General features: G+C 44.9%; 1 protein-coding gene across 1 annotated transcript in view; it reads right to left on the reverse strand.

Annotated features, from left to right (window-relative positions):
- Nucleotides 1–17,255, reverse strand: part of RASGRP2 (RAS guanyl releasing protein 2) — a 1,719,722-nt gene extending 1,702,467 nt beyond the window's left edge. The window contains exon 1 of the mRNA XM_077457736.1: nucleotides 17,120–17,255. The gene's annotated coding sequence lies outside the window, so the exon portion shown is untranslated. The remainder of the gene's footprint in view (nucleotides 1–17,119) is intronic.
- Nucleotides 17,256–17,608: the final 353 nt, after the last annotated feature.

Genomic DNA, 17,608 nt, shown 5'->3' on the forward strand with positions numbered 1-17,608 from the left:
CCTGAACCCCCGAGAGGCAATCGGATTTTCCCTGGATCAACCTTTACCTAAAAAATGTTAGTACCTAGTTACAGTGTGTACATTTAGGAAACAATCCAGGCCATTTCTTAAAGCAATCAACTGAGCTTGCCAGAACCACCACTGGAGGGAGTCTTTTCCACATTTTCACAGGTCTTACTGTGAAGAAACCTTTCCGTAATTGGAGATTAAATCTTTTTTCCTCTAGACGTAAAGCATTCCCCCTAGTCCTCTGTGATGACCTTAAAGTGAATAACTGAACACCAAGTTCATGATATGGACCACTTCTGTATTTGTACATGTTGATCATATCCCCCTTTAATCTTCTCTTCTTAAAGAGGAAGTAAACCCTGATGGGTTTACTTCCTCTTTGATTCCCTGCAAAGGTAAAGCATAATGGACTACTATGCATTGCATAGTAGTCCATTATGTGTCACTTACCTGACACAGGAGCCAGCGAAGTCACCGCTGTCCCCTGTAGTTCCGAGCGTCCATCTTCTTGGTGGGTCTCCGTGGATCTCGCTGCTCCGGTGCTGTGATTCGCCGGAGCAGAGATGACGTCACTCCCGTGCATGCGCACGGGAGCCGACACTTGTGGCATATCGCAGCGATCTGCGGCTTACCCATGCGCCGTAGACAGCGGTGGCTGTTTTCAGGTAAATATCTCCTAAACCGTATAAGTTTAGGAGATATTTCTTGGACCTACAGGTAAGCCTTAATCTAGGCTTACCTGTAGGTCAAAGTGGTTTGTAAGGGTTTACAACCACTTTAAGAGGGAATAGATTTAGTTCTTCTAATCTTTCCTAATTTTTTTTTTTTCAAAGGCTTTTTGAATATTTTATTTTTGATCACTTTTATTGCTGTCACAAGGAACGTAAACATCCCTTGTGATAGTAGTAGGCAGTGACGGATACGCTTTATGGCGGGATCTGGGATCTATAAGACCCCAAACCCCTCCAGTTTGTCCGTTGTAAATACTGTCATTTTTTAAAATCTGGCATCGCTTCTGGGTTACTAGATCCAAGACCTGATCAAAGCCGATTCCAGCTTAGTTTGGATTGCAGGCTGGTCACCCAGACCTCCCAGTAAGACAGAAGATCCCAGGTGAGCTGCGGAAGGCAGTGGGAGGGGGTGAATGCACCCTCCCACCGTTTGTAATAATAGCCGAGCAGCTGATTAGCCACATCGGTTGCTATTACAAAAAAGTCGACCATCTGCTCTAAAAAAAAACAGTACAGAGGGGATGCCTGCAGCCACCCTGTACAACCCTTTAAAGGCGAAGGATGCAAAATTGCGTTGCGGTTAACCTCTTGACGTGGATGTATCGGTCAAAAATAATTCACCACTCTAAGGCCAGCCATGGGACGCATTTCAAAAATCTTAACAGTTTTCATTCGAATTTCCCACCATTAGTGGGCTGCAGCAACGGTCGATTTTCAAGTGGCCATTAAATTTGAGTAATTGTTGAACATTTTTGGAAAAACAAACAATTTTCTAATCAATGATGGGAGAATCATGCAAGAAATGCAATTGAAAAAGAAATAGGCATGAGTACAAGAAAAGGAAATTCCCAGACATAAAAAGTATTTTCCTGGTGCCTCCATGGCAGCATACCAATGGTTCATGGCTCCGCCCTCGATCAACCCACAGGACCACGTAACTCTATAAAAAAAAGTGTTACTCCCCCTCGGGTATTATTTTTCCTGTCCTCATCCCTGCAGGATCACAGTCCAGCCCTACCTCACCGTCATATGGTGCGACCATTGCAGGTTCATGCTCTCCTGTCGTATGGAGTCTCATTACTCGGGTTGCTAAATGCACCAGATAAGTATGGGAGCCCATTTTTCTGTTTATCTTTTTGGGGCAGAGAGATCCAGGAGCATGTTTTCTCCTCAGTCTCCCAGCTCCCTATCACAGAATTCCCCCAGCGGGGGAGCCTTTAGCACAAGATACCTGTTTCTAAACAGCCAGGACAATATGCTGCTTTTTTCCTCCTCATGGCTGGCTCCCTGGGATGGCCAGCAGCCATCACAGTGCTCTTCCTGCTTCCACCAGGGGGGGCTGGGCTACAGCGGAACACTCAGAGCAGGCCCAGTAGCCTGCTGAAGCCAGGCAGCGGCTATCTTGGTACCCCCAAGCTGAAATTTTCTATTTAAACAGCCTGAAGTATCATTTTAGCCAGGCTGTCAGTGGAAAGGTATCTCTGAGTGTCTTGTGTGTGTGTGTGTGTGTGTATATATATATGTATGTATATATATATATATATATATATATATATATATATATGTATATGTGCCCATGCATATATTTATTTTTTATTATTATTTTATCTTCCCATTCCTAGCTGCCCCTGAAATCATCATGCCGCATAATAAAAAAGATCCTCAATATCTCACTAGGTAAGGGCTGCAACATTTAGGTAAGTCTCAAAAAAAAAAAAAAAGCTTTCTCGGGGCATTTGGAAATATATTGCTGTCCTTTTATTTCCACAGCCCGCACGAGAAACATCTTGCAGATTTTCCCACAGAGATTCTGCCGATAGGTCAAGAGGCCACAGAAGCTCTGGACATTCGCACTCATCTTCTGCGCATGCTTCCCGCAGCAGTCGGAGATCACCCCAACATGTCTGAAGCAGGCATAATTCCCAGGGCAGGTCGGCACATCTAGGGAAGAAGGCCGGCTGGGCAGGGCCAGATTAACGTAGGGGCTATTGGAGCTGCAGCTCCAGGCCCCTAATTTAATATAGGCCCAGAAGGGTTGCATAATGTAAACAATAAAAGATTGCAACAAATAATTGAAAAAAATGTACAAATGTAAAATTTGGGCTCATTCAAACGGGTTCTCTTGCACATACAGTGTGAATGAGCAGTTTGTTTAAAATACATAATTTATTATAATAAAAAAAGTTTGTGTTTAATTTTATTTATTAACCATAAAAATGGCCCTTCAAAATTCTCAGCAGGATGGGTCTGTGGGAAGCAAGCTCTCCTGGATAAATTGGAATGCAGTCAGTGCCTCTTGGAAGCCACAGTGGATAAGCAGGGATCCATGGATTCAATTAAAGATTTAATCAAAGAGTCCATCCGGGAATTAGCTCTGTCCCAAGATCAATTAGTTCCGCCTGTGGAAGAAAGAGCGGGGGAGGGGCCCTCTCACCAACCAAGTTCGGAGGCTAACTCAGAGGACCAATCAGGTACAGCTGAGGAAAGTTCATCAGCATTTGATTTTGCCTTAGGGAATCCATTTATTACCGCAGTTAATAATGCGATTCAGTGGGAAGAAAACCCGGAGCCTCTGTCCAAAACTAAAAAATACTTTCCTCACCTGACCAAAAAGGTTGCAAATTTCCCTCTAATGAATGAAATTAAGGAAGTGGTGATGGAGGAGTGGCGGAAAGTGGACAAGAGACCTGTCGCCTACAACCGGTTTCTCAAGCTTTACCCGCTGGCAGAGGCAGACGCCCAGATCTTTGACTCCGTACCAACTTTGGACACTTCAGTCATGCGATTAGCCAGGAACACAACGCTGCCTTTAGAAGATGCAGTCTCTTTCATGGACCCCCTGGATCGCAGGATCGAATCAGATCTTAAAAAAGTTTATCAGGTGGCAGGGGGAGCCTGCAAACCAGCAGTGCCACTGTCTTCGGCCTCCAGAGCTACAAAAGTATGGGCGGACAATATCGAGGCCTGGATCCAAACAAAATCATCAAAGCTCTGGATGAATTAAAACTGGCCTCTGATTTTATGGCAGAAGCGGCCACCGATACCCTGAGGTGCTCCTCCAGGACTATGCTTTACTCTATAACAGCCAGAAGAGCATTATGGCTAAAGCCATGGTCGGCGGACCCATCTTCAAAGCAGTCATGATGTCGCATCCCATACGATGGTAAGGCCCTGTTCGGCGAAAAGATGGATACAGCCATTACCTGAGTCACAGGCGGCAAAAGTGGCCTTATCCCTCAGGATAGGAATAGAAAAAGAAGGTTCACTTCGCAACCAGCCACTCAGCAAAGATCTAGGGATGCCAGATCATACTGTCCCGGTAAGGAATACAAAAGAGGTTGAAGGGGCTCACAAGCCACTTTCCTTGCCTAAGGCTTCAGCTTCAACGGTTGAGAGCCAGAAGTCTTTTTGACTCCTTACCCACCCAAACCGGTCCAGTAGGAGCAAGACTCAAGTCTTTTGCCAAGGTTTGGGTGGAAAGTTGCACAGATCCATGGGCAGTCTCCACGGTCTGGCAAGGACATTTCTGGAGATTCAAAAGCCGTCCTCCCACCTTTTTCATTCCAACCCACCAAGATTCTGACCTTTGGAGAAAAGAGACAAATTCTCTTTCAATATATCCAATTACTACTTCACCAACAAGCGGTTCGGCCAGTTCCCGACTCGGAAGTTCACTCAGGGTTCTATTCCCCAATCTTTTTAGGTCCCAAGAAATCAGGAAGTTGGAGGCCTGTTCTGGACCTAAAGAGTCTAAACTGTTACATATGGGTAGAGCATTTCAAGATGGAATCCCTGAATACAGTAATTCTGTCAGTACAGTCAGGGGATTGGATAGTCTCTCTAGATCTTCAGGATGCGTACCTCCACATTCCCATTCACCATCATTTTCAGGCTTTTCTCCGTTTCAAAGTGGACAATCTGTGCATTTAGTTCCAATGTCTCCCATTTGGAATCTCATCAGCTCCCAGGACTTTCACCAAAGTTTTAGTGGCCATCCTAGCTCCCCTCCGGGAAAAAGGGGTCAGGGTCCTGCACTACCTGGACGAAATACTAATCCTGTCTCAACACAGAGAAACTCTGGAGGTGCAGGTGCAGCTAGTCCTGAACACATTGACCAGATTCGGTGGCTTATCAACTATGCAAAGAGTCAATTGACACCTACCCAGAAAATGACATACCTGGGAGCTTTATTCAACACCCCAGAGAAAGCCGTGTCACTCCCACCAGAAAAGATCCCGATATGGACCCAGAAGGTGAATCAGGCGTTGGGGAGCTGCTCCATGACGGCATCAGGTTGTCTGAGCCTCCTAGGGTCCCTTTCATCCTGTATACCAATGGTGAAGTGGGCCAGGTGGCATCTGCGAGACTTCCAGTCGGGCTTTCTGGCGCAGTGGAGAAGGAAGCACCTGAGGCAATTAATAGTCATCACCTTGTCAATGAATTCCAGCCTCTGGTGGTGGACAAGACCACCCAACCTTCTGGCTCACCATTCCCTGGGACCCATCTCATGGTCAGTCCTTACTTCGGATGCAAGCCAGCTAGGATGGGGGGCACACTTCCAGAACCAGCTAGTGCAAGGGAGGTGGCGATTCAATGCAGAAGGGATGATTTCCAACATCCTAGAGCTAAGGGCAGCATGGGTGGCAATCTTACATCTGGCTCCACTGCTCAGGGGCAAGGCCATATTGCTCCAGATGGACAACAGAGCAGCAGTGGCCTATGTTCGAAACCAGGGGGGGACATGCAGCAGGTCCCTAGCCAGTGAGGTAGCCCCAATTATATCTTGGGCCGAGAACAACTTGATCGACCTTTTGGGCCGCTTACATCCCAGCCCCCAAGAATCAACTAGCCGATTGTCTCTTGAGGTCTTTCAACAACAACATCAAGTGGTCACTGAGTCCACAAGTTTTCCGCTGGATATGCTAACAGTGGGGTACTCCCCAGATAGATCTTTTTGCCTCCCCGCTTAATGCCAAAACTCCTCCTGTTTTTTTCGAGGTTCCCTTCTCCGAGGTCAGCCGGGGTGGATGCCCTAATCCAGCCCTGAAATTTCCAGAAGGGTTATGCATTTCCTCCAGTTCCCCTGATACTGAGGTTCCTCCAGCGGCTGACCTTGGAGAAGGTCACTAGCCTGGCGCTCATCCCATACTGGCCAAGCAGACCATGGTTTCCGCTTCTAATCAAGATGGCTTTGTGCAATCCACTTAAGCTTCCCCACTTGGACATCCTCCTATCTCAAGGCGACTTCTTCCACCCGCATCTGGAGATCCTGGACTTGAGGGCCTGGAAATTGAGCGGAAGAGACTGGGCAGGCTAGGGTGCTCACATGAAGTTATACAAACTTTGTTGCAAGCAAGGAAGTCATCTACCAATGCCACCTACTACAAGGTATGGAAAAAATTCACCCAGCTGGCAGAATCCAGCCATTTTAATCCACTGGATCCTGGAGTTCATAATGTTCTACTCTTCTTGCAGTCGGGCCTGGACTTAACATGCTGAAAGTTCAGGTTTCGGCCTTATCAGCCTTAACAGACACACGCTGGGCACTGGAGTCCCTCGTAGACCGCTTCCTAAAAGCGGTATTAAGGTTGTGTCCTCCTAGGAAAACTCTTTACCCCAAGTGGGATCTGACAGTTGTCCTCAATGTCTTACCAGTCCACCCTTTGCACCCACTGAAGAGTGTACACTGGAAGATATTACCTGGAAAACTACATTTCTGATCGCCATCACATCGGGGCGCAGGGTGTCGGAAATTCAAGCTTTGGGAGCTAGAGAACCCTACGTCACGTTTTTTTTTCCTGAAAGGGTGGTTCTGCAGCCTATTTATCAGTTTGTCCCAAAGGTACCATCAGTTTACCACCTTAATCAAGAATGGGTTCTCCCGGCCTTCGGAGAAGATCCAACCTCTTCAAAACTACATGAATTTGGATGTGGCCAGGTCCCTGAGCCATTATTTAGAGTTGACACAGCAATTACGCAAGGATCGACATCTGTTTATTATTCCCAAGGGTGCAAGGAAAGGAATGGCGGCCTCCAAGACGACCTTAGCCAGCTGTATCGTAAAACGAATTCAGAGGGCATAACGGGCTAGTGGGCTCCCAGTCCCAGTTGCGGTGAATGCTCATTCGACGCATGGAATGGCCTCTTCCTGGGCAGCCTTGGCGTGGGTCTCAATTTTCAGAGCAGCTAATCGGTCATCCTTCAACACCTTCATGTCGCACTATAGTCATTTTCTGTAGCAACGTGATGTGAAATCGAAGGCTTGATTGGTCGATTTTCAAAATCAATGATGGCACCATCGGATCACAAAACGCACAATATGTCAGATTTTCTAAAGAAATTACCCATGTATGGTCTGCATACTCCTCTGTGTGTACTGCTCAACACTCATAAACAAGTGCAGGATGTTCCTTGTTCCTTTTCTGGACTCACACACAGACAGGTTAACTCAGGACCAGTCCTTTTATTCAGGATTTGGGGGTTCTTTCCTACAGAAATATCTCTCCAAAACTCCAAATTCCAGATCCACAATGAGAATTTTTCAATCCAAAGACCAATGAAAATCAGTCCTCTTCTCTCCAGCCAGACTGCCCTGTAACAACTCACTCTGCATGGCTGAGAACCCCTTAAAGGGATAACAACCCAAACAGTCTGAAAATATACCTATATAAAAAAAAAAAAAGGCACTGCAATGTAGCACACATAGTAAGTTGCATTAACAAGTGGTAAAACATAGTGTTTACTGCACATTACAGCAATGCATACGTGTGAAGCCAGCCTAATACCCCTTTCACGCTGGGGACGCTTTCAGGCGCTTTAGCACTAGAAATAGCCTCTATAAAGTGTCTGAAAACCAACTTCATTCATTCCAATGTTTCTTTTCACACTGGGGCGGTGCACTTGTGGGACGTCCAAAAAGTCCCACAAGCAGCATCTTTGGGGCGGGTTGAGAGCAATGTCTTTAGCGCCAAAATGCAGTTATACTGCTGCAGAATGGCACAGGCAGATGAATTGCTGTCATTGTACGTGCACCCCCCCGCAAGGATCTAATTCAATCAGGAACCAATCAATCCCCAGGCCAATGAAATCTGGCCTGGACCTGGTGATCCCTCCTGACAAATGATATCCTTCCCCTGTCTGTGTAACTGTAAACACTGATGGAAGTGATGTCATCTCTCCTCGTGTTGATCTTTTCAAGAGGAGAGAGCATAGTTTCACAACACTACGCTGACACCAGGTCACATAGGCACACATTCAACCCTGATCACCCCCCCCCCCCCCATTAACCCCTTCACCACCTGTCACTGCGTCACCCAGTACAGCAATCTGATTTTTTTTGATCGCTCTACTAATGTCATTAGGGACACTAATCAGTGTTAGGGTAATTAGTATTAGGCTCAGATAGGAATAGGGACCCCCACAATAAAGGTTTAACCCATTGATTACCCCCTGTCACCTGTGATCACAGTATAGGTGTCACGGGTGATGCAGTTTAGCTAGATTTTTTTTTTTTATAGCGTCAGGGCACCCGCCATATTTTTCCCAATAAAGGTTTAACCCTCCAATCACTGGGTGGGTGATCTAAGTTAGGTTTTAGCATCAGATAGGGTCTGTGTCTCCCCAGGCAGCATCAGATTAGTGGCAGTACTGCTAACACCCACGCATGCACTATACGCCTCCCTTTTAGTAGTATAGTGTCTGAACGGATCGATATCTGATCTGATCAGATCTATACTCGCGTCCCCAACAGTTTAGGGTTCCCAAAATGCAGTGTTACAAGAATCAGGCCAGATACCTGCTAGCATCAGTGTTTACCCCTCAGCCCAGCCCACCCAATGCAGTATCAATCGATCACTGTCACTTACAAAACACATCACACATAACTGCAGCATTCGCAGAGGCAGGCCTGATCCCTGCGAACGCTAAGTTTTTTTTGGTAGCGTTTAAATCAGTCGCCAACAGTCAGGAGCTTTTTTTTACCTGTGAGTCTCACTACTGTACCAGTAAATTTAAAGAACAAAATGTCAAATCGAAGGTACAGTAGTGAAGAGGCCTACACGTTTCTGAGCATGACAGATAGTGAAGAGGAAGTCACTCATCTGTCAGATTCAGGCTCAAAATACGAACCTGTAGACAGCAGCAGCACCCTGACAGATAGCTCCGACAACAAAGCTGTGGTCCCTGCCAAGGTCAGGCATACCAGACCCCGATCTTCTGCTCTCGTTGAGGTGCAAGAACCGCAGGTCCCTCATATGGAGCAGAGAGCCAGTACTAGTGCCGATCATCCTTCTGGTCAACTGGCAAGCACCAGTGTCCTAGTACATCCTGGTCATACAACCAGCACTGCAGTAATACTTGGTGACGTGGCGAGTCCCATAAGTACAGTTCAAGCTGGCGAGGTGGCAAGCGTGAGTAGTGTCCCACTGCCACCAAGAAGAAGAAAAAGACAAGCCAGTCTAGCCTGTAGTGCCCTTCCTGCTGCATTCGCCAATCCTAATTGGGAACCCACCACTTCTGCAGCACCCGTACTTCCCCCATTCACTGGCCAACCCGGAATTCTAGTGGAAACAGTTGATTTTACATCACTTGATTTTTATTCGCTGTTTTTCACCGAAGATCTCTATAGATCTATTGTGGACCAAAGCAATTTATATGCTGGTCAATTCATCACCGCCAATCCCCAGCTGACCCTTGCCAGAGATTGGAGATCAATTACGTTCGAATTTAAGACCTTTCTGGGCCTATCCCTCCTCATGGGCATAACTAAAAATAGTGAGTTGCGGTCATAATGGTCCACTGACCCAATTCACATATGCCCGTGTTCTCTGCCTCCATGACCAAGACACAATACAAGCAGATCTTGCGGTTCATGCATTTCAACAACAATGAACTCTGTCGTCCTCGGGGTGACCCTGAATTTGATTGGCCCTACAAAATTATGCCCCTCGTAAATCACTTCAACCAATGTTTTGCAGGCTTGTTTACTCCCCATCAAGTTGTCTGCATGGAAGAATCCCTGATTAAGTTTTCTGGCCGCTTGTCATTCAAATAGTATCTTCCCAGCAAGCATGCAAGATACGGGGTCAAGATGTATAAGCTCTGTGACAGGGCCATGGGCGTCCGCAGGTAGCGGAAAGGGGGGGCAAGTGCCCACCCTGGAATCAGGGATCGGATCAGGAGTGATTACCCCCATCACCCCTTTCTGTCACCCCCCTCTCTCTCACCCCTATGTCTTTTTCACGCCCCCTCTGTCACCCCGTCTCTCTCTGTCACCCCCTCTGTCTCTTTCTGTCACCCCCCTCTCTCTCTCTATCACTCCCCACATGTATGCAGTTTCTGACAGTCTATTGTGCCATGTCCGCAGTCTCTTGAGCCATGTATGCAGTTTCTGACAGTCTCTTGGGCTATATATGCAGTCTCTGGTCATCTCTTTTGCCATGTCCGCAGTCTCTTGAGCCATGTATGCAGTCACTGACAGTCTCTTGGGCCATGTATGCCATCTCTGACAGTCTCTTGGGCCATGTTCGCAGTCTGACAGTCTCTTGCCCCATGTCTGCAGTCTCTAACAGTCCCTTGGGCCATGTCCGCAGTCTCTGACAGTCCCTTGGGCCATGTCCGCAGTCTCTAACAGTCCCTTGGGCCATGTCCGCAGTCTCTTGAGCCATGTATGCAGTTTCTGACAGTCTCTTGGGCTATATATGCAGTCTCTGGTCATCTCTTGTGCCATGTCTGCAGTCTCTTACAGTCTCTTGAGCCATGTATGCCATCTCTGACAGTCTCTTGGCCCATGCCCGCAGTCTCTAACAGTCCCTTGCGCCATGTCCGCAGTCTCTGACAGTCTCTTGCGCCATGTCCGCAGTCTCTGACAGTCTCTTGGGTCATGTCCGCAGTCTCTGACAGTCTCTTGGCCCATGTCCGCAGTCTCTTGAGCCATGTATGCAGTTTCTGACAGTCTCTTGGGCTATATATGCAGTCTCTGGTCATCTCTTGTGCCATGTCTGCAGTCTCTTACAGTCTTTTGAGCCATGTATGCAGTCAGTGACAGTCTCTGGGGCCATGTATGCCATCTCTGACAGTCTCTGGGGCCATGTATGCCATCTCTGACAGTCTATTGGGCCATGTTCGCAGTCTGACAGTCCCTTGGGCCATGTCCGCAGTCTCTGACAGTCCCTTGGGCCATGTCCGCAGTCTCTGACAGTCTCTTGGGCCATGTCCGCAGTCTCTGACCGTGATAATGTGATAATGACATTGTCGAAAAGGGTCAGAGCATGGGTGACCTTAAAATGATGCCCCTCCCTGAAAAAAGTTCTGTGGATGCCCATGGACAGGGCCACATGCTATACATGTAGTTTTATGGTTTACGAGGGAAGAGATAGTTACATAGAGCCGGAGAACTGCCCAGACTGCATAGGGAGCGCTGGTAAGATTGTGTGGGACTTGGTGTCACCCTTATTTGGAAAGGGGTACCACTTGTATGTGGACAATTATTACACAAGTGTTCCACTTTTTAGTCAATTGTTTGATCATCAAATTGGCGCATGTGACACCGTGCAATCTAATCACCGGGGCTTTCCCCAGCGGCTTGTAGATTCCTGTCTTAGGCTGGAGGAGAGAGCCTGCTTGAGATGTAAGGCCCCTTTCACACATGCGGATGGTATGTCCGTATTTCATCCATCCATTTGCGGATGAAATACGGGCCATACATTCATCCCTATGGGATAGCGGGTGATGAGCATACGCAGACACCCGCTATTGTCCGCCTCTGCAAATGTCCGATTCTGCAGACGGAGGAAAATCCTATTTTTCTGTCCGTCTGCAGAGCGGATCGGATGAACACGGACACACGGTCCGTGCTCGTCCGATCCCCATAGAGGAGAGCGGAGAGCTGACAGGGCGGTCCCCGCACAGTGTGCGGAGACCGCCCTGTCCGCCGCCGGCTCAGCGGGGACAACGGAGCGATCCCCGCTGAGCGAGCGGATCTTCACGGGGCGGATCTTTACTGATCCGCCCCGTGTGAAAGAGGCCTTAGAATTTGCTCGCTGTGAAGTGGAGGGATATTAAGAATGTTTTAGTTCTTTCCTACCTTCACGCAGACATGACAGTCCAAATTTCTATGGCTACTGGTGTTGTGGAGAAAATCCTTTGTGTCCATGAATATAACCTTAATATGGGAGGGGGGGACCTCAATGACCAGTTGTTGGTGACGTATCTAATTTCCTGTAAGGCCAGACGCTGGTATAAAAAAGTGTCTGTATACTTATTTCAATTGGCTTTGCTGAACGCTCATGTGCTATACAGAGCTTCAGGACGAACTGGATCCTTCCTTAAATTCCAGGAAGAGATCATCAGAGCCCTTCCGTTTGTGCTCTGTCCCAACCTCCCAATGCAAATGCAGTAAGCCGGCTGAATGAGAGGCATTTTCCGCATATCCTCTCTGGTACCCCTACCCAAAGAACACCCCAAAGAAGATGTCATGTCTGTAGAAAGCGTAGATTTAGGTGTGACACCCGCTTTTATTGTCTCTCCTGTCCTGACCAACCTGGTCTTTGCATTGGTGACTGTTTCAAACGCTATCACACACTAGTTGAGTATTAGCATAGGGTACAGCACCACACAGTCATAGGCACACGTACAAAGGGTCTCGGAAGATATGATGGCCATCACATTTTGAGAGACCCTAATCTGCAACGTTCAGAATATAGTTTTTGGAAAGTTTGGAAAAAAAAAATTGAAAAAAGTGAAAAAAAAACACATGAAAACAATAAAAAAGCCAAAAATAGTTGTGGTTCTATTTTTCTTCTCTCTCTATTGTTCTCTCTTTTATGTTTGCTCTTTACTGTCTGCTCTACCGTTCGCTCACTATTGTTCTATATCTATCGTTTTCTCTCGGTTTTGTTTTTACTATGCTTTATTGTATTTGCTTTGCAGGTATGGTATGTTATACTGTAATGTTTGTTTTATTGTTAACCATCATTTGCTTAGCAGGCATCATTAAAAGTGGGTGAATGAAGGGGGGTATTCTAATGGTGGGTATCAATCACCGATCAATCTCAAAAAGCTTACAATATATGGCCAACAAGGACCCGCAACGTACTGGTATGTTGCTGGACTTTGAGTGGTTACACCAGAACGATGACTGCGGGTTTATGTATTATCTTAGTATCATTCTTTTCAGCCAGCGGTTGGCTTTCATGTAAAAGCAATCCTAGTGGCTAATTAGCCGCTAGACTGCTTTTACAAGCAGTGGGAGGGAATGTTGTTCCCCCCCCACCATTTTCCATGGTTTTCTCTGGCTCTCCTGTCCCAACAGGGACCCTGAGAATGCAGCCGGTGGTTCCGCCAGCTGACCATAGATCTGATCAGAGACCAGAACAGCTCCAATAATCTCTATGGCCTAAGAAACCAGAAGCTACGAGCATTTCATGACTTAGATTTCGCTGGATGTAAACCGTGCCATTGAGAAATTGAAAAGCATTTTATGACACCGATCTTGGTGTGGTCAGATGCTTTGAGGGCAGAGGAGAGAACTAGGGCCTAATAGACCCCAATTTTTTTTTTTTTTAAAGTACCTGTCACTACCTATTGCTATCATAGGGAATATTTACATTCCCTGAGATAACAATAAAATGATAAAAAAAATGAAAGAAACAGTTTAAAAATAGAATACAAAAACAAAAAAAAATAAAAATAAATAAAAAGCACCCCTGTCCCCCCTGCTCTCACGCAAAGGCGAACACATGCGTTGGTCTGGCATCAAATGTAAACAGCAATTGCACCATGCATGTGAGGTATGACTGCGAAGGTCAGATTGAGGCCAGTAATTTTAGCAGTAGATGTCCTCTGTAAATCTAAAGTGGTAACTTGTAAAGGCTTTTAAAAATGTATGTAGTTTGTCGCCACTACATGTTTGGGTGCAATTTTAAAGTATGTCGTGTTTGGTATCAATGTACTCGGCCTAAGATCATCTTTTTTGTTTCATCAAACATTTGGGCAATATAGTGTGTTTTAGAGCATTAAAATTAAAAAAGTGTGTTTTTACCCAAAAAATGCGTTTGAAAAATCGCAATGTAAATACTGTGTGAAAAAAAATGAAACACCCACCATTTTAATCTGTAGGGCCTTTGCTTTTAAAAAAATATAATCTTTGGGGGTTCAAAGTAATTTTCTTGCAAAAAAAATGTTTTTCATATAAACAAAAAGTGTCAGAAAGGGCTTTGTCTTCAAGTGGTTAGAAGAGTGGGTGATAAGCTTCTAAATGTTGTGCATAAAATGCCAGGACAGTTATAACCCCCCCCCCCCCCCAAATTGCCCCATTTTGGAAAGTAGATACCCCAAGCTATTTTCTGAGAGGCCTGTCAAGTCCATGGAATATTTTATATTTTGACACAAGTTGTGGGAAAAAGAAAATTAATTTTTTTTGCACAAAGTTGTCACTAAATGATTTATTGCTTAAACATGCCATGGGCATATTTGAAATTACACCCCAAAATACATTTTTTTGCTTCTCCTGAGTATGGGGATGCCACATGTGTGAGACCTTTTGGGAGCCTAGCGGCGTACGGGACCCCGAAAACCAAGGACCGCCTTCAGGCTTTCTAAGGGTGTAAATTTTTGATTTCACTCCTCACTGTCTATCACAGTTTCGGAGGCCATGGAATGCCCATATGGCACAAACACCCCCAAATTACCCCATTTTGGAAAGTAGACAATCCAAGCTATTTGCTGAGAGGTATGGTAAGTATTTTGCCAAAGATATAAAATATTCCATGGACTCAACATACCTCTCAGCAGATAGCTTGGGGTGTCTACTTTCCAAAATGGGGTCATTTGGGGGTGTTTTGTGCCATCTGGGCATTTTATTGCCTTCAAAACTGTGAGAGGTAGTGAGGAGTGAAATAAAAAATGTACGCCCATAGAAATCCTGAAAGCGGTGCTTGGTTTTTGGGGCCCAGTACACGGCTAGGCTCCCGAAAAGTCCCACACGTGGTATCCCCATACTCAGGAGAAGCAGCAAAATGTATTTTGAGGTGCAATTCCACATATAACCATGGCATGTGTGAGCAATATATCATTTAGTGACAACTTATTTTTTGTAATTATGCAATCACTTAGGACAAAAAAAATAAAATATTCAATGGGCTCAACATACCTCTTAGCAAATTCCTTAGGGTGCCTACATTCCAAAATGGGGTCATTTGGGGGGGGGGGGGGTTGTACTGCCCTGCCTTTTTAGCACCTCAAGAATTTAGATGGGCAGTCATAAACTAAAAGCTGCGTAAATTGCAGAAAATGTAGTTTGGAGACGCTATAACGTTTGCGCAAACCAATAAATATATTCTTATTGACATTTTTTTTCCAAAGACATGTGGCTGAATACATTTTGGCCTAAATATATGACTAAAATTTGGGTTATTGGATTTTTCTCATAACAAAAAGTAGAAAATATCATTTTTTTCAGTCTTTTTCCACTTATATCGCACAGAATAAAAATCACACAGGCAAACAAATACCATCAAAAGAAAGCTCTATTTGTGGGAAAAAAATATGCAAATTTTGTTTGGGTACAACATTGCAAGTCCGCGCAATTACAAGTTAAAGCAGCGAAGTGCCAAATTGTAAAAAAGTCCTCCACAAATAGAGCTTTCTTTTGCAGCTTTTATTTTTTGCACTATGAACAAAAAAATACAGACAATAATTTTTTATGTTCTGCTATAAAACACATCCAATAAAAAAATGTAAAAAAATCGAATTTCTTCATCAATTTAGGCCAATATGTATTCTGCTACATATTTTTGGTAAAAAAAGTCCCAATAAGCATATATCGATTGGTTTGCACAAAAGTTATAGCATCTACAATCTATGGGATATTTTTATGTACTTTTTATATATTTTTTATTGTTTTTTTCTAGAAATGGCGGCAATCGGCAATATTTAGCAGGAATGCGACATTGCGGTGGACAAATCTGACACTAAGTGACACTTTTTGGGGACCAGTGACACTGGCAGTGAAGGGGTTAACATCAGGGGTGATCAAAGGGTTAAGTGTGCTGATAGGGAGTGCTTTCTTACTATGGGGGGAATATTGTGACTGGAGCAATACAGAGATCCATGTTTCTGATTAGCAGAAACACAAGATCTCCATTTTTCACCTCACAGAACGGCGCCCTGCCTTATTTACATAAACAGACCACCATTCTGCCTTTCCTCTGAACAACCGCAGGTGGCCGACAGCCATCGCAGCCGTCAGACCCACTGATTGGCTCCCACTGTATGCAATCACAGCGGAAGAGGGTCACCAGCAGCGCGTGCGTGCCCCAGACCTTCTGCACAAAATCACATACAGGTACTTGATTTTGCGCAGCCGGGCCGCCCTGCCGCAGTATATATATGGCAGCGGTCCAGTAGAGGTTAAAGTGATTGTAAATGTTTTTTCTTTGTTTTTCTTTAAATAACAAACATATTATACTTACCTTCTCTGTACAGGGGTTTTGCACAGAGCAGCTCTGATCTGTTTCTTCTGGGATACCTCGGCAGCGCTCCTGGCTCACGAGTCCCGCTGCTGCGTTCATTGACACACACAGCAGGACCCAGCCCCACCCCGTTTCTGTGTCACAGGATTTGATTGACAGCAGTGTGAGCCAATGGCTCCTGCTGCTATCAATCTATCCAATGAGGACAGGGACAGCGGCTGGAGTCGTTGGGCTCCTGCACATCACTGCAACAGACAGGCTCAGGTAAGAAAAATGGGGGGCTTTGGGGGCAGCTGCAGCACAGTAGGTTGAGACTTCACAACCCCTATAAATGTTTGCTTTTGGGTTTTATACCACTTTAAGTTTGTAGAAAATCCTTACAATTTATGTAATTTATGTGTAGAGACCAGGGAATGTGAATTTTCACTTTAGGTACATGAAAACAGGTTAACAAAGATATAAAGGAATTTGATACCAAGTATTAGAACATACATTTTGTTTTGTAGCTTGAATATGTGAATATAAAAATCCAGTCCGTGCAATGTGTGCAAGGCAGGAATTTATTTGGCTAAAGCATTCTCAGAAATTGTACACACACAGCAAGCACTCCTATATAATGTGATTAATATGAAATAATATAACAGAAATGGCTCACATCCGTCATTCATAATTGGATTACAAATGTTACATGGCGATTCTATAACATTATGAGTGTTCAGTGATTTTATTTTAAGTGTAAACTGGTGAATATGCACACATCAGTAAAACAATACTCAAGATACGATATAAAATTAAACAACTTCTGTTAAATCCCAAGTGACTCAAAATTATCATGCTATATAGACAACATTATAATAAAAAGAATTTATATTTCATTTAGTATTTAACCCAGAACAGCACCCTCCCTACCTCTCTCCAGCAGTTGTATCAGGACACAGCCCCTCTCTGTCATTTTGCACTGCCCAAAATACTATGATAACATTTGAGTTACACTTCCTCCCCGTGCATCTGGGCAGGAAACTGCAGTAGATAATCAGCATACTGAAGTTAACCCAGCTACATCCTTCTCTAATATTTGGGCATCCGCTCTGTCAAGTCAGCTACCCCTTTTGTCAGCACACAAGAGATTGCTGAAATCCACAAAGAACAATTTCTGTCACCTAAATTAAGTGACACTACACACACACTTTAATGCATGAAAGCAGTTGTCATTATTTTATTCTATTTAATACCAAACACCAGAATGATGCTTCAGTATGTTATGGCAGAGCTTTCACTAGAAAAAAACATTTAAATCCTGCAACTCCCTCTGTCTGCTTTTATCCTGACTGGATCATTATCACTTTAAAAGAATGAGCAGTAGGCCAATTGTATAGTTGCAAACATGTCCAAAACATT

This window comes from Lithobates pipiens, unplaced genomic scaffold (assembly GCF_037356315.1).
Source record: "Lithobates pipiens isolate NorthernLeopardFrog02 unplaced genomic scaffold, aLitPip1_a1.2 Scaffold_10, whole genome shotgun sequence".
Classification (NCBI taxonomy): Eukaryota; Metazoa; Chordata; class Amphibia; order Anura; family Ranidae; genus Lithobates; species Lithobates pipiens.